Source organism: Camelus bactrianus, chromosome X, assembly GCF_048773025.1.
Source record: "Camelus bactrianus isolate YW-2024 breed Bactrian camel chromosome X, ASM4877302v1, whole genome shotgun sequence".
Taxonomy (NCBI): domain Eukaryota; kingdom Metazoa; phylum Chordata; class Mammalia; order Artiodactyla; family Camelidae; genus Camelus; species Camelus bactrianus.
Genome location: NC_133575.1, coordinates 30,344,004 through 30,363,919, shown reverse-complemented (window position 1 = coordinate 30,363,919; position 19,916 = coordinate 30,344,004).

The window sequence follows — 19,916 nt, the reverse complement described above, 5'->3', positions numbered from 1 at the left end:
AAATACCCTGAATTTGAGCTCTCCTCCCCTCACAATTACTGTTTTTGACATCATATTATACATGTAATTGTTCTGTGTGTCCCTTAACTGCTTATTGTGGATACAGATGACTTTACTACTTTTGTCTTTTAACCTTCCTACTAGTTTGTAGATGACTTCCTGACTTTGCTGTATGTTTGCCTTTACTGGTGAGCTTTTCCATTTCATAATTTTCTTGTTTCTAGTTGTGGCCTTTTTCACCTAGAGAAATTCCTTTAGCATTTGTTGTAAAGCTAGTTTGGTGGTGCTGAATTCTTTAGCATTGTTTGTAAAGCTTTTGGTTCCTCCATCAAATTTGATGTATGAGAGCTTTGCTGGGCAGAATATTCTCGGTTGTAGGTTTTCCCCTTTCATCACTTTAAATATATTGTGCCGCTCCTTTCTGGCCTGAAGTTTCTGCTGAAAAAGCAGCTGATAGTCTTATGGTAGTTCCCTTGTATGTTATTTGTTGCTTTCCCCTTGTTACTTTTAATATTCTCTCTATCTTTAATTTTTCATTTTAATTACAATATGTCTAGGTGTGTTCCTCTTAGGGTTAATCTTGTATAGAACTCTCTGTGCTTCCCAGACTTGGGTGACTGTTGTTTCCTTTCCCAGATTAGGGAAGTTTTCAGCTATTATCTGTTGAAATATTTTCTCAGACCCTTTCTCTCTTCTCCTTCTGGGACCCTTATAATGAGAATATTAGTACACTTGATGTTGTCCCAGAGGTCTCTTAAATTGTCCTCATTTCTTTTCATTCTTTGTTCTGCAGTAGTAGTTTTCACTACTCTGTCTTCTAGCTCAGTGATCCATTCTTCTGCTTCATTTAGCCTATTATTGGTTCCTTCTAGTGTATTTTTCATTTCAGTTATTGTGTTCTTCATCTGTTTGGTTTTTCTTTATATTTTCTCTTTAAAAACTTCTAACTTATCGCTCTGTGCATCCATTGTCCTCCTGAGTTCTGTGATCATCTTTACAATCATTACTCTGAATTCTTTCGCAGGTAGATTGCCTGTCTCCACATCACTTAGTCCTTCTTCTAGGATTTTATCTTGTTCCTTTGTCTGAAACATTCCCCTACCGCCTCATTTTGTCTAAATTGCTATTTGTATTTTTATGTATGGGGTAGATTAGTTACATTTCTCAACCTTGGAGAAGTGGCCCTTTGTAGGAGACTTTCTATGCATTCTAGCAGTGCACTCCCCTCTTGTTACCCAAGGGCCAGGGGCCAGCTGCTCCCAGGGTAGTCTGGCCTGAGTTTGGGAACTTGTTCCATAGGCTGTGGGATCATAGTTTTCTTGCTTCTGGTGTCTGCCACCTGGTGGGTGAGGCTGGTCTAGAGCCTAGTGCAGGTTTCCTGGTGGGAGGGGCCACTGCCTGCCTGCTGGTGGATGGAGGTGGGTCTTGGCACTCTGGTGGGCAGGGCCGTTTCTAGGGGCATGTCTAGAGGTGTTTGTGGCTCAGGAGGTCTTTAGGTTGTTTCCATATCTTGGCTATTGTGAATAATGCTGCAGTGAACATGAGAGTGCAGATATCTCTTTGATATCCTGAGTTCAATTCCTTTGGACATATACCCAGAAGTAGGATTGCTGGATCATATGGTAGTTCTATTTTTATATTTTTTAGGAACCTTTGTACTTTTTTCCATAGTGGCTGCATCACTCTACATTGATTCCAAGAGTGTATGAGAGTTCACTTCTCTCCATACCCCTACCAAAACTTTTTATAATAGCCATACTAACAGCTGTGAGATGATATCATTGTGCTTTTGATTTGCATTTCTCTGGTGATTAGTGATGTTGAGCACCTTTTCATATACCTGTTGGCCATGTGTATGTCTTCATTGGAAAAATGTCTATTTCTTTGTCAATTTTTAAATCAGGTTATTTGATTTTTTTTTTTTTTTTTTTTTTTTTTTTTTGCTTTTGAGTTGTAGGTGTTCGTTATGTATTTTGGATATTAACCCTTTATCAGATATATGGTTTGCAAATATCTTCTCCCATTTCATAGATTGCCTTTTCATTTTGTTGACTGTTTCCTTTGCTGTGCAGAAGCTTTTTAGCTCAATGCAATCCCGATTGTCTATTTCTGCTTTTGTTGCCTGTGCTATTGGTATCATATCCAGGAAATCACTGCCTAGGCCAGTGTCAAGAAGCTTTTTTCCATATGTTTTCTTCTAGGAGTTTTATAGTTTCAGGTCTTATGTGTAAGTCTTTAATCCATTTTTAATTTGATTTTTAAGTAAAGTTTAAGATAGGAATCCACTTATTAAAGAGACTATCATTTCCCCAATGTGTATTCTTGGCATCTCTGTCAAATATTAGTTGATCTTAAGGATGTGAGTTTATTTCTTGGCTCTCAATTTTGTTCCATTGGTCTGTGTCTCTTTTTAGGTCAGTATCATACTGTTTTGATTACTGTAGCTTTGTAATATATTTTGAAATCAGGAAGTTTGATGCCTCCAGCTTTGTCTTTCTTGCTCAAAATTGCTTTGGCTATTTGGGGTCTTTTGTGCTTCCATATGAATTTTAGGATAGTTATTTCTTTCTCTAAAGAATGTCATTGGTGTTGATAGAGATTGCATTAAATCTGCATATCACTTTGGGTAGTATGGGTATTTCAAGAATATTCATCCTTCCAATCCAAGAACATGGATATTTTTCCATTTATCTGTGTCTGCTTTAATTTATTTCATCAGCATTTTATAGTTTTCAGTGTACAAGTCTTTCGTATCTTTGGTTAAGTTTATTCCTAGATTTTTTTTTGTGTTATTGTAAATGGGATTTTTTTAAATTTCCTTTTTGGACAGTTCATTGTTAGTGTATAGAAACAACTGTTTTGTATGTTGGTTTTGTATCCTGCAACTTTGCTGAATTTTTTATTAATTATAATAGGTTTTTTTTTTTTTTTTGCAAAGTCTTTAGGGTTTTCTTACATATAAGATCATGTCATCTGCAAACAGAGCTACTTTTACTTTTTTCTTTCTGATTTGGATACCTTTTATTTCTCTTTCTTGCCTAATTACTCTGGCTAGGACTTCTAGTTCTATGCTGAATAGTAGTGGCAAGAGTGGGCATCCTTGCCTTGCTCCAGGTCTCAGAGGAAAAGCTTTCAGTTTTCCACCATTGAGTATGATGTTAGCTGTGGGCTTTTCTCACAGGGCCTTTACTGTGGTGAGGTATGTTCCTTCTATACCTAATTTGTTGAGAGTCTTTGTGGGGGAATATTTTAAACTATTATTTTAATGTCTGTAATAGATAGAAGGGCTATTCCTGTTAAACTTATCTTCTTGAGTGAAGTTTGGTATTTTCTGCCTTTCAAGAAATTTTTAGCCATCTGAATTTTCAGGTGTAATTATATAAAATAGTTCATAATATACTATTACCCCTTTAATATCTGAAGACTTTGTATTAGTGTCACTCCACTCATTTCTGATAATGGTGATTTGTGTTTATCCTTTCCCTGATAATTCTCACTGTAGGTTTATCAATTATATCGATCTTTTCAAAGAACCAGCTATTGGTTTAAATGATTTTGTCTATTGTTATTTTGTTTTCTTTTTCATTGATTTCCACTGTTTTTTATTATGTCCTTTCTTCTGCTTATTCTGGGTTTAATTTCTTCTTTCTCTAGTTTCTTCAGGTGGAAGTTGTAGTCATTCATTTAACATTGAAATGTGATTATTTTCTAATTTTTAGTGCTTTAAATGTCCTACTAAATACTGCTTTTGCAGTTTTCCATAAATTTTAATGTGATGACTTTATTTTCTTTATGTTCAAAACACTTTTTTCTTTGAACCACAGATTATTTAGAACTATGTATAGTTTTAAAATATTTGAGGAATTTCCAGAGGTCTTTTTGTTATTGATTCCTATTTAAACTCCACTATGGTCAGAAAATATATTTTTTTAAAAAAATTAAAGTACAGTCAGTTACAATGTGTCAGTTTCTGGTGTACAGCACAATGCCCCAGTCATGCATATACATACATATATTTTAATATTCTTAGAAAATATACTTTTTATAAGTTTTAATCTTTAAATTTATGGAAACTTATTTTATGGCCCATAATATGTTCTATCTTGGTAAATATTCTGTATAAAGTTGGTTGATTTTGTTCAAGTCTACTATATCCTTTATGATTTATTTTTTGCTTTTAAAAACATTATTGTTGAGAAAGGGGCATTGAAATCTCCAACTATAATTGTAGATTAGATTTGTTTATTTCTTTGTAGTTATATCATGTTTGCATGATTTATTAGGTGCTTAAATTTTCACAATTGTTATTTCTGATGATCCCTTTATCATTAATTACCTTCTTTACACTGGTCGTATTCTTTACTCTATAATCTAATTTGTTTAACAGTGATATAGTCACTCCAGCTTTCTGTCAATTAGTGTTAGCATAGCATATCTTTTTCCATCTCTTTACTTTTTAACTTACTTACGTCTTTATAGTTATAAAGTGTGTTCTCATAGGTTCCATATAGTTGGGTCTTGCTTTTTTAATACAATCTGACAGTCTCTACCTTTTAATTGGGGCCTTTAGTCCACTTACATTTAATATGATTATTGATATAGTTAGGTTTAAACTTTTATCTTGCTACATGTTTTTTGTCATACCTGTGCTTTGTTCTTTTTTCCTATCTCCTTTTAAATTGAATACTTTTAAAATCCTATTTTATTCCACTGGTTGACTTCTTAATTATGACTTTTAGGTTTATTGGTTGCTTTAGGATTTATAGTATATATCTTTAATCACAATCTAACCTTCAAGTGATGCTATGCTACTTCACATATATTGAAAGAGCCTTACAATAGCATTCTTCCATTTTTCCCCTCCCGAGCTTTGTGCTATTATATTTTGTTTTTACATGTACAACTCATGCCACAATGCTATTATTCTTGTTTAAACAGTCAATTATCTTTTAAATAAAAGTAAAAGAAAAAAGTCATATATTTACTCAAGTAGTTACTGTTTCTGATGCTCTTTATTGTGTAGATACGTATTTCCAGCTAGTATCATTTTTCTTCTGCCTAAAGGACCTCTTTTAACATTTTTTATAGCATGGGTCTATTGGTGGTGAATTCTTTCAGATTTTTTTATGTCTGTAAAGTCGTTATTTCCTTGTGGCTTGAAAGATAACTTCTGCTGAGTAAAAAATTCTAGGTTAATTGTTTTTTTTTTGTTTCCTTTCAGTTTTTAAAAGATGCTATTCAATTGTTGGCTTAGTCTGCTCCAGCTGCTATAATAAAAATATCATATACTGGGTGGCTTAAACAACAAACACTTAATTTCTTACAATTCTGGAGGCCAGGATGTCCAAGATGAAGGTACCATCTGATTTGGTGTCTGGTGAGGTATCTGGCCCACTTCCTGGTTCGTAGACAGCCATGCTTTCACTGCAACTTCACATGGTTAAAGGGACTAGGGAGCTCTCTGGGGTCTTTTTTTTTTTTTTTATAAGGGCACAATGCCATTCATGAGGGCTTCATCCTTATGATCTAATCACCTCCTAAAGACCCCCCACCTCCTAATACCATCACCTTGGGGAACAGGATTTCAACATAAGAATTTTGCAGAGATCTAAACATTTGATCATTTGCAACTGTCATCTTTCTTACATTTTTCTTTCCCAACAGAAGTTTATTATCATCCTTACCTTTGTTTCTCTGGACGTCACCTCTTTTTACTCTGGTGAATTAAAAGTTTTTCCTTTTATCACTGATTTTGTACAATTTGCTTATGATACGTGCCTTAAAGTAGTTCTCTTCGTCTTTTTGTATTCAGGCTTTGTTAAGCTTCTTGGATATCTGGGTTTATAGGTTTCAACAAGTTTGGGGAATTTACTTACAGGAATACAAAAATATCCAGTACTTGCCTCAGCAGTGGGGAATAATTAGCCTTAGGATAAACGTGGCTCTGGTTCCCCTAACAAATATTTTTTTAAAAAGGCTTGAAGGTATTAAATGGTTTTGAAGTAATTGAACTATGTTTTAGACCCTTTTGAATACTCTGCCCAATGCCCTGGGAATTGTTTTTCTGGACTTGCTGATGAGGATAGGAACTATCCCTGCACCTGTGTGAGCCTCAAGCACTGTTTCATCCACCAGTCTGGGGTAGTTTTCCCACACACGAGCACAAATCCCTATTCTCCCGAATACTTAAGGGTGCTCCTCTGTGACCTCTGGAGTTCTCTCTCTGTGCAGCTCTGTCCTCTCCAGCACTCTGTCCTGCGAACTCTAGCTGCTTTGGTCTCCCTGGACTCTCTGCTTTCTATGTTCAACTCAGGGATGGTGCCTCAGGAGGTTTCCTCTCCCTCCATCACAAGTCAGTGAGCTGAGGGAATCAGACTGCTCACTTCCTCTTTGTTTCCGTCTCTTGGGGATTACTATTCTTCTGTGTCTGATTTCAGTGTCTTCACATCTGTCGTTTCATACATTTTGCCTAGGTGTTGGTTGTTTCAGGCAGGAGGGTAAATCTGGCCCCTTGTACTCCAATTTTGCTAAAATTGATAGTTCCTTATCTGAACCTATTTTAAAACCAAAATAACTTCCCTGTTAATTCTTCTCTGGTAGAGGACTTTTTTTTAATATTGTATTTTATTTATTTCTGTTATTCCTAATTCTACAGATTTATAAGTCACATAGTCTTCATTTTGATTCATGCATTTAAAATTGCATGAGTTTCTCCCTTAGGCAGTAACTCCTGTAAAAAGGTAAAAATATTGAAATCTAAGAGTAGAAATGTGATCTTCCACAAATCTTGCCCACAACGGTGTGTATGTGTGGCATCGCATAGACACTGTGTGGATGTTGGTGGTGGCTGGAGGGGCTGGAGGCTGGCTCTCCATTGGTGGAACTGCCCTTTGGTTGGCGAGGTCTGGCTTAATTCCCAATTGTCTTAGTTACAAAGAATCCTCAAAGGACTAGGGTGGTCACTGGACCGACCAGTCTTTGAGCTATAAGATATCAAAGGGATCTTGAGAGTCTTTGGAAACATCTAGTCCCATCCTGATTTTGTAGATGAGGAAAATGAAGTGGTAGGCATCTAAGAGACTTATACAAGTCTCCTAGGAAATTCTGAGGCCTAAGCTGGTAAGTCTCTGGACTCCCATCCTGTCAGTGCTTCTACACGGCACTGCTCACTAGCTATGGCTCTGCTTGCAAAATACGTCTGTGTAGTGCAGTGGTAACGCTAGCATTCATCGGACATTTCTGAGACACCATTATTCTTGATTGGCATTTAATTTACCCTATTTTCTAATATCATCCTACTTCTTGCTTATGAGCAATTTACACTTCAGGGACTGGGACAGGTATGTCCAATCTGAAAGTGGAAGAATGAGGCACTTTCTGATGCCAAAGCAGAGTAGTTTCAAACTAGTAATTGGTGAAAAATGAGTTAGAAATATTCCATAGGCATTTAATTTGGGAACTAGAAGCTCTCAGGGTAGGTTTTCTTTTTACCTTTCCTTTTAAAAGTTCTATTGAGATTTAAAGTACACCAGTAAAGTGTAAAAAAATTTAAGGCAATTTGAATTTTTACTATTTATATATCTTTTGAAATGAAACGCTATTATCCCAAATGAACTGGGTAGATAGAGAATCACCTGTAATAATTTATCTCCAGGTGGATCCCGCTACTCCACATTTACCCATTGATCATGTGCGCACTGGTAGACGGGCAATGGGTATTTGCACGATGGATTTATGTGAAATGGTACTTATATCTGGAGTAGAAATTCTAGCTTTGCAATGTAAGCATATCCTGGCATTTCAGCTGTTACGGATACTGGGTTTGGAAGATATGACTCTTGGGAGTTTTACTACCTTCAGCTGTTAAGTGAAAAGAATGCCAAGCTTCTGCAGGTACCGGCTTAGATTTCTTGCTTGTTATCACGGACAGGCCTGCATGTCCTACAACAGAAAGCTCAGTGTAGGCCGCTCCTTGAGCAAGAAAAACAGAACTTCCCACTTCAACTAACTCAGCTCCACTCGTTCTGTTAAGGCAACTTTGGGGCCACAGAGAATTTAATATATTGGAATTTTAAAAATAGAGTCTGTGCTTGCCCAGTTCCATGGATCCGTCTTCCTTTTTAAAAAATCAGAAATACCTAGTGCAGATTGAATTTGTCAAACTATATTTCTGAGGGGCAGAGCGGGTAAAAGAAGGAAGCAGTCCCCCCAAAGCTGTCCTCTTCTGAGTGTTCAGGCACCGGCTCCCCTCTTAACGAATGCATAAGCTTTCCATTTACTGCTTTCAGTGGTTTTGAGTGATCCATGTGGCTTCCTGCCCTGGAGGAATTTCACAGCTAAATTGTTGCATACAATTACATAAAATAAATTTAAACTGGGTAGGGTGAGTAGCAGGCTGGCTAGTCTGAGTGTTTCTACTGAGTTATTAATCCTTGGTAAAGCGGGAGAAATCACTGCATAAAAATGAGGTCTTGCTGCTTTCTAAACCAGCTGATAAATGATACCATCTGCTGGAAAGGAATTCTCATTGCCCTCACCACTCCCCCCACCCACTTACAAGAATAGGCATTCTCCATTTATTACGTACTGGCTTCCATGTGCAAGAAGGGCGGTGGGCTGCGGGGCTGTCACCTCCCCCCAGTGGCAGAGGATTCTAGCTGACTGGCCACCTGGAGAACCAGGCTTATAGTGTAAGCCAAACAGCCTGCAGTTTTAGGACACCGATCATTCTTTGGGCTCAGTGACCTAAATCGGTGTTCTCAAACCTGACTGCACCTCCAAGTCCTCTAGGGAGCCTTCACTCCCAGGTGATTCCAAAGAACAGTCAAGATTGGAAACCAGCGGCCTTTGTCAGTACTTCTCAAATGTTTGTGTCTATGAATCTCCTGGAGATCTTGTTACAGTGCAGATTCCGATTCGGATTTTGGGTAGGGCCTGAGATTCTGCATGTGTAACAAGCTCCCCAGCAAAGCCCACATTTTGTGTAGCTCTGATTTCTCTCAGTAGCGTCATAATCCAGTGGTACTCAAACTTTTTTTCTTAAAGCTATGAAACCCTTTCTTCAAACCTGTCACAGGAAAGCCCCATATACATCACGTAGAACTGGTGCGGCCTGATGGTGCAGGGACGGAGCTGGTGTACGAAGCTCATGAACCGTGAGGACAGTGTGCACATTCCGTGTTAATGGATGCACTGTGAACACCATTATGCCCTTCTGCATGGCGTTAACTCTTCTTTGCAAGGAAATAGCTATAATTAGAGAGGAACTGAATTTCTGGAAGCGTCTTCAGGATCCTTATTTGGGGGAGGTCTTTAGCCTTGTTGACTAAACCACATATGGCTGGTTTCCATAATAAATACGCACACCTGTGGCCACAGTGCCCAACCCAAAGCTTCAGGTCGATGTTTGCCCACCTTTTAAATTAAGTTGAGATGATGTCAGCCTGTCTGCCTGGGCTCAGAAAAGAATTCAACCATGTAGTGAAAGTTGGACTGTTTTCATTTTCTTTCTGAAACATCTAATTTTACTCATTCATACGTTTGTCATCTGTCTGCTTCCATAAAATCGTAAGTTCCATGAGGGAAAGGGTCTGCTCTGTCTTGTCACAACTGCAGCCCCACTTTCAGAGCAGTGTCTAGCACATAGTAGGTGTTTAATAAATATCAATGGAATGACTGTATTGAGCTCTTAAAAACTCAATATTTGGGTCCTTTTCTTCTTGATGAGCCTAGCTAGGGGATTGTTGATTTTATTTACCCTTTCAAAGAACCAGCTCTTGGTTTTACCGATTTTTTTTTCTATTAATTTTTGGATTTTGGGGGGGCGGGGGGTAATAGGTTTATTTATTTTAATGGAGGGACTGGGGATTGAACCCAGGACCTCGTGCATGCTGAGCACACACTCTATCACTGAACTCTACCTTTTTCTATTGATTTTTAATCTCTATTTCCTCTCTGATCTTTGTTTCCTTCCTCCTTCTGACTTTAGGTTTTATTTGTCCTTTTAAAAATTCTTTTCGGTGGGAGGTTAGGTTATTTGATGTTTTTCTTGTTTTCTGAGGAAGGCCTGTGAAATTCGAAGAACTGCTCTGGCTGCAGCCCATAGATTTTGTATGCTTTCCCGTCATTCCCATTTGCATGCAGTCTTTTTCCATCCTCTCACTTTCTATGTGTGTCCTTCACCCTAAGGTGGGTCTCCTGGAGGCAGCATATTGTAGACTCTTGTTTTTTATCTAGTCTGCCACTCTTGTCTTCTGATTGGAGCATTTAGTCCCTTGTCATTTAAGGTAATTATTGACAAGGTTTAAAATGGTAACAGATGCATTGTTTTCCAGTTGATTTTGTATTTCTTTTTGGCTTTTGTTTCTTTGGTTTCCTTTTGTATTATGCTTGTGTTCTCTTTTTGGTTTTTGTGAATCTTTTGTACTCCCCTGAACACAAACCTGCACAACCAGACTATCAGAAATTCCTTCAATCGTGCTTTCTAGACACTTACTGTTCTGGAGAGGACTTTAGACATATTCATTTATCAGTTTATCAGTATCCTCTTAGAGAATCCTAGAAGATTACAGTTTTATCTGCAGTTTTTCTTATTGCTGAATTTCCCTTAACCCAGTAATTATTCCTTTTTTTTTTCTTTTTTTTAAATTGAAATGTGGTCGGTTTACAGTGTTGTGTCGATTTCTGGTGTACAGCATAATATTAAAGTTGACCTAAGAATATCTGAAATATGGGGGGGAAAGATATTTGAATTGTTCATGCTTATTTGAAGCTAATACGCAACATTCATTCGAAAAAACAATGTAATCTTTTTGCTCCCAAATTACAAATAACTCCACTGCTCTATTTTTTAAATTGCAGCAACCATCATTTCACATAATTAATCCTCATGAAGTAAAGGTAGTGGAGGAAAGGGTAACAGTTGAATACCAAGTTATTAATTTTAAATGATTTCTTTTCAGTGTTTTTCTACCAAGAGGTGTGTAGTAGTACAGAAATGACATAATTACTAGATTTTTTCAAGAGAGTAGACATACAGGATTTAGAAACTCTTCCAAGATAATGAAAAAATAGCTGATATATTTGAAAACTTGCAGCATTTGATTTTTGCTGACCATCAGGAATTCTAACTCCTAAAGAGAAATGTTTGAGGAGGTGGGGCCAAAAAAAGCCTTGGCTTAGTCATGAAAGCAATGGGAACCCCGAGATCAGTGAGCGCAGAGGACAGACCGACTTGTAAAGCAGTGCTCTTCCTGAGTTTGGTTGCTTAGCTGAGTTAACCTTGTGTGAGTCATTCAGTGCATCCCCGAGGGAAGCAAATCCCATGTAGCTGTGGCAGGCAGTGTCCAGGACGCCCCGAACAGTCCAGCCTCCTGGCTGCACAGCTTTGCATGACCCCCCACCTCTGCATGACAGGACTTACTCACTGACTTCAGTGTGTTGGAAGTGATGGCATGTCACTTCTGAGGTTAGATTATCAAAAAGTGGCTTCTGTCTTGAACATTCTTTCTTTCCCTCTCTCCCTCTGTATTTCAATAAAAATATAGAATCACTTTTTTTTTTAGATTTTTAAAATATATCTACCCAGTTCTTTTGAGATAAGGGTTTCGTTTGAAAAGACATATAAACTGCCTTAATTTTTTACACTTTACTGTATGTGTATTTTAAATCTCAATAGAACTTTTAAAATGAAAGGTAAAAAGCAAACCTACCTTGAGAACTTCTAGTTCCCAAATTAAATGCCTATGGAATATTCTTTCTCTCCCCCTCTCCCCCTCACTCCTCTCTCCCCCTCCCTCCTTCTCTACTCCACCCCCTCTCTACCCACCCATCTCTCCCCTCCCCCTCCTCTCCCCCTCCCCCATCCAGCCCCCTTAGCCCCCCTCCCCCCACTTCTCTCACTCTCCTCTCTCCCTCCACCCCCTTTCTCCCTGTCTCTCCCATTCTCTCTCCTCTCTCCATCTCTCTCCCCCTCCTCTTTCTCTCTACCCCCTTTCTCTCTCCTCTTCTCTCTCCCTCTCCACCCCCCTCTCTACCCCTCCCTCTCTCCCCCATCTCTCTCATTCTCCCTCCCCCCTGTCTCTCCCCATCTCTCCCACTCTCTACCTCTCCCCCCCCCCACCTCAGCAAGTCATCTGCCAAGCACCCCTGTGGCGGCATAGGGTAGCAATATAGAGAGGCCTCTGTGACGAGGGACCAAGGCCTGTCAACAGTCACCTGAATGAGCCCAGAAGCTGATTTCCATCCCCCACGTTGAACCCTTAGAGATCACAGCCCACCACAGTTGGTTAATTTCAACTTCCTGAGAGACCTTGAGAGCCAGAAGCTCCCAGCTAACTCACAACTGGATTCCCGATCCACAGAAACTGTGATAATAAATGTTCATTTTAAACTGGTAAGTAAGTGATGGAGCAATTTGTTATAAAACTACAGATAACTAATATAGCTGTATTTATAGAATATACTGTATTGGCCTTTTTACAATTAACTGTACAAACCTGAATTATTCTAGTAGGAAGATGAGTAGCTTGCACAGTCTGCTATATACATAGACATTAATCAGCACTGCTTGAAGACAGACATCATCATCTTCTTCACATGCCCCAAGATATAAATCCAGTAGGTTTTCAGTTAATTCTTTGAATTAGATTACTCCATGGAAAATCACACAATAGGTCAAGAGGATCCAAGAATAGATAAATTAACTCCCCTACCCTGGGAGCTCTCCCACAAACCTCTGTGGGCATGCAGTGCCCACTGCTGTTTGTTGCAGAGAGTTGCTGGGTCTAGAAGTTTATTTGTTCTTGGATCCTTCTGGTGTTTGTTTGCCTATTTGTATAAGTTATATTGGAGGTTCTGTTAGGAAACAGAAGTCACCACTTTTCCTCCTCAAAGAAACAAAAATCTGGGGCTTTTGTCCATAGGTCTAAAACGAGAATACAAGCTGGATCATTGAAGTACTCCTCAAGGTAGGTAGAGTTAGTTATTTTGAGGACAGTGGGAGATACTGTGATATATCCATTAGATAAAAATAGTGATACAGTAAGTGGAAAACAAGATGTGAAGCAAAAATAGAATGCCACAGAATTCTAGAGATAAAACAACTAGGATTTGTGGAACAACTCAAATAAACTAAGAAAATATATATACATGAGATCAGTTAAGCTTCTGGCACATAGCTGAAAGATCTGGAGTTCATTCATTACTCATAGGAGAACCTAAAACATTCTTAGGTTATGCCAGTCACTGTGAGGGTATAAAGGCAGTACTGACAGTGTCCTTGCCCTCAAGAACACTATTAAAAGAGCCTAACCAATTATGAGTAAAGTGACTTACACAGGGAACAATTAGAGAACAAGAAAGCAACATGTAATGCACTGCAAATCACAGAATCCAGGTCCTGCAACATGGCAGACAGACAAACAAGCAAGCAAGCAAACAGCCACACCTACTAGGCAGAACCCCAGATACCGGATAAAAATGTTTAAGAATTAAATATACATCTAAAAACAGATGAATCTCCAAGAGAACAGAAACGAATTTAAAACTAGAAGAAAAGGCTCATGAGTTATGTTCCATCAATGACCAGGGTACAGGGTGTGGTAGAACATTGGACTGAATGTACTCCTCAATGCCTTGAGGGTTTAATGCCCACAAGGGGTCAAGAGACATATTCCTGAGCTCACACTGAATGATCTGTATCTTCATGACCCTGCATAAATCCAGTGAAACCCTACAGAAATAACAAGGTTTTCAGCTGTGGAGTCTAAATTAATACTCCCTATGTTGTATGATTCCTCAAGCTGAGAAGCTAAAAATCTGGTTCTGGTTCTGGATCAGCTAAAACTCCTTGGGTGCCTGTCTGAAGAAATGCCAAACTTCTCTGGGGGGACATGGTACTACCACAGAAAAACCAATCCACTCGCTCAACGTAATATCCTGGATTGGATCCTGGAACAGAAAAAATGGAGGAAAACCTGGTGAAATTGGAATAAAGTCCAAAGTTTAGTTAATAGTAATGTATTGGTGTTGGTTTGTTAGTTTTGACAAATGAACAAGACTTATGTAATGTGTTAATATTAGGGAGACAGACAGGAAATCTTTGCAACTTTTTGATAAATCTAAAATTATTCCAAAATAAAAAGTTTCTTTAAAAGAATCCTTACTGAAGAGAAGTTTACTTATAAAATTTAAAAATACAAGAAAACAATATACCACGAGTGACAGCAAACACACATCCAGGAGGATTAGCATTCAGAAAATTTAGATATTAGAGTATCTTAGGGAAGGATAAAAAATAGTTGAGGACTGTTAGAGACGGGCCACTATATAAAAGGAACAGAAGATTTAAAAATAATTTACTATTAAAAATAGACAAATTTGAGAAGAAAACTAGAAGACATAACTGAGGAAATTATCCAGGATGATCTGCAAGAAATAAAGATGTGGAAAAAATGAGACTCTAAGAGACATAGAAAATTAGTCCGTCATAAATGGAAGAGGGGCATCATAGACAGAGAGAAAGTCTTAAAGGCAACTAGGGAGAAATGATGTTATTAGGAAGAAATGATAGGTTACCCAGAAATGAATAATTAGTCTTATTATTAATAGTAAAAGGCCAGAAATACTTTCAACTACCAATCTAGAATTTTATCCCCATTTAAACTTAAATTCAAGAGTGAGGATGACATGAACGTTTTTCAAGACTGAGATAATTTAACATGTACAGACCCCTTGAAAACAAAACATTGCACAGCTGACTCTTGAACAACACAGGTTTGAACTATACAGGTCCACTTATATGCGGATTTATTCCAGTAAATACCACAGTACTACATGATCTGTGCAGTTGGTTGAATCCACAGATGTGGAACTGTGGACACAGAGGGCTAATTATAAAGTTGTGCAGATTTTCAACTGCACGGAGGGTCAGTGCCCCTAACTTCAATAAAAACAAACGAGCCCAGAAGAATTGAGACACAAGATGCAATAGTCAAAACAAAGCAAAAAAAAAAAACTGGTACACATGTAATTAAGTCTAAATAAGCTCTAAAAACTATAATAGTTATGATTCACTTGAGGACATGGTAGAATCAAAACATCAGGCAACAAAAACGTGGAAGTGAGAGATGACAGAATTAAAATACTCCAAGGTCTCTTATTTTGAAGGAAGATGGAGATTCTGATTAACTTTACATTTCAAGTATGCACATTAAGAAATTAAGATTAACCACTGAAAGAATAAACACATACTGTATAATTTCAAAAATATATAAAAATAATTCAAGAGAAGACAGGAAGAAAACACAAATGAATACTAGACAAAAAATATGGTAGAAATAAAACCAAATATATCAGTAATACATAACTGGATTAAGCTTTTCAGTTGACTTTCTCAGGTGAGCTAAAAGAGAAAGCAAAATGCAGTTATATGCTGTTTAAGAAGATACATCTAAAATATTACACAGAAAGGCTGAAAACAGGGCTATAGAATAATACCTTTAGCAATGTTCATCAGAAGAAATTATAAAAACTATTATCAGACAAAATGAATTTTAAATGAAAAATCAATTAGAAATACAGAGGGTCAGTCCACAGTGATAATTTTTCAATGAGACATAATATGGAACTTGCATGTCCTTAAAGACATAGCTTTTAAACACAAAGGAAAAAGTGACAGGTCACACAGGGGATTTTAATGTATCATTCTCAGAACCGGATATGTCAGAGAAAACATTCATAAGAACAAAGACATGTTGAATAATCACAAAATTTACTATTTGGATAGATTTACAAGCGTGTTACCCCACACCCCATAATTAGAGAAGACAGACATTTTAAGCAGAGACAGAGCAAACACTGGCCACATAGGTGGGTACAAAGTAGGTCTTAACAACTAGCCTTTATCTTACAAACCAATTTCTTTTAAACAAAAGTCAGTCCGAAGCTCTACACATTTGGAAACTTTAAAAAAACAATTCCAAATTTATTATTCAATGAATAAATCTTAATGGAACTGGCAAATGTCTAGAACTGAAAAACAAAAATTGCAAATGAAAACAAATGTGGCTAAAGTAGCACTTAGAATTTACAGTCTTCTATAAACATGTTAGAAAAGATCACTTAAAATATTAATGAGCTAAGAACGCAACACAAAAAGAAAAAACATGGAAACCCAAAGAATGTAGAAGGCAGAAGGCAGCAGAAATTAATGAAATCAAAAACAACAGAGAGGATCAAACCAAAAGACTAGTTCCTTAGAAAGACATAAAATAGACAAATTTCTGGCATGACTGAAAAACAAACATTAGGAATAAAGGTAACAAATCTAGAGGCCATTAAGAGAAAGACAAATATCATATGATATCACTTCTGTGTGGAATCTGAAAAAAAAAATGACACATATGAACTTACTAACAAAATAAACTTATGGTTACCAAAGGGGAAAGGGGTGGGGAGGGAAATATTAGGAGTTTGGGATTATCAGATACACACTACTATATATAAAACAGATAAACAACAAGGTCCTACTATATAGCACAAGGGACTATATTCACTATCTTGTAATAATGTATAATGAAAAAATATGAAATGCATATATATATGTGTAACCTAATCACTATGCTGTACACCAGAAACTAACACAACATTGTAAATCAACTATAATTTTTAGAAAGATATCAAAAATAAGACAGTACTAGCACAGGGAGCTATAGTCAATATCTTGTAATAACCTTTAATGAAAAAGAATATGAAAATGAAACATATATGTATATGCATGACTGGGGCATTGTGCTGTACACCAGAAACTGACACACTGTAACTGATGGTACTTCAGTAAAATTTAAAAATATTAAAAAATACAAGAATTGGAGACATCAGTAAAAAAATTTTTTTAATTAAAAAAACACTGAAAAAAAGACATTACTATAACTTCATAAATTTGAAAGAAGAAATGGACAATGTTCTAGAAAATAATTGATCTAAAATGTGAGGCACAGAGAGAAATTGTTGTAGTCAATTAGGATTGGAGTTATCAGGAAGTATATCACAGAAGAGATGGTCTTTGAAGATGGGTGGCCTTGGGAGAGGGCATGCCACACAGGGAAAATGAGAGGAAAAGCAGGGGCTGGGAGCAAGTATGTGTTAAGCAGAGTAAGATAATCTCAAGTAAACAGGATAGAAGGGGCATAAGGTGAAAACGGTAAGCTAGAGTCAGCTTCTAGTACAGTGGTACCCTATCCTGGCTGCACACTGAATTCACCTGAGGAGACTTCAAAAAAAAAAAATCTCAATAGCCAGGCCAGACCCTAAGAAATCAATCCCTGGGGTGGTCTCTGACTACAATCTCAAATATCTATTCAACCTAAGCTTTGTCCAGAGGCTTTTAAAAAATATATATATTTTAAGAATATATATATGTTTACATATATATATATTCTTTTTCATTATAGGTTATTACAAAATATTGAGTATCATTCTCTGTGCTATACAGTGTGTACAGAGGCTTTTAATACTGATAAATGTGTGCAAACAATAAGGATAAAATTTTTGTTTTGTGTATTTTCTATTACTTTAATCCTACTAAATTCCTTAGACTGTTCCAACATTTTTAAATGACATGATTCAATTATTTCCTCCTCCCAGCCTCAACTCTTTATATATTTAGGAAATGTAAACTAATTGTATTAGAATGAGTACAACACAAATAAAAAGCAAAGCTCTTTCTAAAATCAATCCACAAATAATGGAGGGACTGTGGAATCAAACTTGCTCTTGCTAAGAAAGGACTTCTGATATTTCAGATTATCTGTGTCACTGCTTTCATCTCTTCCCACAAATGTGCTTAATCAGGAACTGACTGGATCAGAAGAATTACTGTTGTTAAAATGTCCATACTACACAAAGCCATCTATAGATTCAACTGGCAGAACCCACAGTCACAGTGGAGGATTCAGTCCCACTAGGAACAGCAACCCCTATCAAAATTCCAATGACCTTTTTCACAGAACTACAAAAAGCAATCCTAAAATTCCTATGGAACCACAAGACTCAAAACAGCCAAAGAAATGCTGAGAAAGAACAACAAAGCTGAAGACACCACACTTCCTGATTTCAAATTATATTACAAAGCTATTTTAATCAAAACAGTGTGGTTTCAGCATAAAAACAGATGCAGAGATCATGGAATAGAATCAACCAATATTTGACAAAGAAGCCAAGAATACTCAATGAGGAAAGGACAGTCTCTTCAATAAATGGTGTTGGGAAAAGTGGATAACCACATGTAGAAGAATGGAATTGGACGTCTATTACACCACTCACAAAATCTGACTTAAAATGGATTAAAGACTTAACTATAAGACCTGAAACCATAAAACTCCTAGAAGAAAACAGGAAAAGTTCCTTCACATTGGTTTTAGCAATGAATTTTTGGATATGAAACCAAAAGCACAAAAAACAAAAGCAAAAATAAACAAGTGGGACTACATTAAAATAAAAAGCTTCTGCACACCAACAAATACAGTCATGAAAATGAAAAGGCAACCTACAAGTGGGAGAAGATATGTGCAAACTGCATATAAGAAGTTAATATCCAAAATACATAAGGAACTCCTACAACTCAATAGCAAAAAAAATCCAATTGAAAAATGGGCAGAGGATCTGAATAGACATTTCTGCATTTTGCAATGAAGATGTACAAATGGCTAACAGGTACTTGAAAAAGTGTTCACTGTCACTATCAAAGAAATGCATATCCCACAATGAATTATCACCTCGCACTTGTTACAATAGCTATCATCAAAAAATGAGAGAGAACACATGCTGAAAAGGATGTGGAGTTTGAATAAGGGAACTCCTGTGCACTGTTGGTGGGAATGTGAATTGGTGCAGCTGCCATAGAAAACAGTATGGCGGTTCCTCAAAAAATTAAAAATAGAACAACCATATGATACAGCAATTTCACTCCTGGGTATATATCCCCCCCAAAACAAAAACACTAATTCAAAAAGATACATGCACTCCAATGTTCACAGCAGCATTACTTACAATTGCCAAGATATGGAAGCAACCTAAGTGTCCATCAACAGATGAATGGATAAAGATGTATATATATGTGTGTGTATATACACACACACACACACACACACACACACACACACACACACACAAATGGAATATTCTTCAGCCATGAGAAAAAAGGAAATCCTGCCATTTGTAATGACATGGATAGATCTGAGGGCATTATGCTATGTAAAATAAGTCAGAGAAAGACAAATACTATATTATCTCAACATACATGGAATAGAAAAAAAGCTGAACTCAGAGAAAGAGTAGAATGATTGGTTACCAGTGGCTGGGAGGTGGCAGAAATGGGGAGATATCAGTCAAAGGGTACAAACTTGTAGTTAAAAGATGCACAAGTTGGGGAGGGGTATAGCTGAGTGGTGGAGTGCATGCTTAGCATGCATAAGGTCCTTGGTTCAATCCCCAGTACCTGAAAGCAACCTGTCTTAATAAACAAACAAACCTAATTACATCCCCTGAAAAGGACAAAAAAAATTGTAAAAGATGCACAAGTTCTAAGGATCAGAACTATAGCACAGCATGACAACTATAGTTAACAATACTGTATTATATGCTTGCAAGTTGCTAAGAGTAGATTTTAAATGCTCTTACCACAGAAAAGAAATGGTAATTGTTAATTAATCCTACCATGGTAATCATTTTGCAATGTATCAGTGGATCAAATTATCACCTTGTACACCTCAAGGCTACACAACATTATATCAATTATATCTCAATAAAGCTGGGAAAAAATAATTGACTATATTGTGAAAAGTTAAATGACAGGCTGAGAGAAAATAAATACATCCAAACAAGGATTTGCATCCAGAATACATAAAGAATTCCTA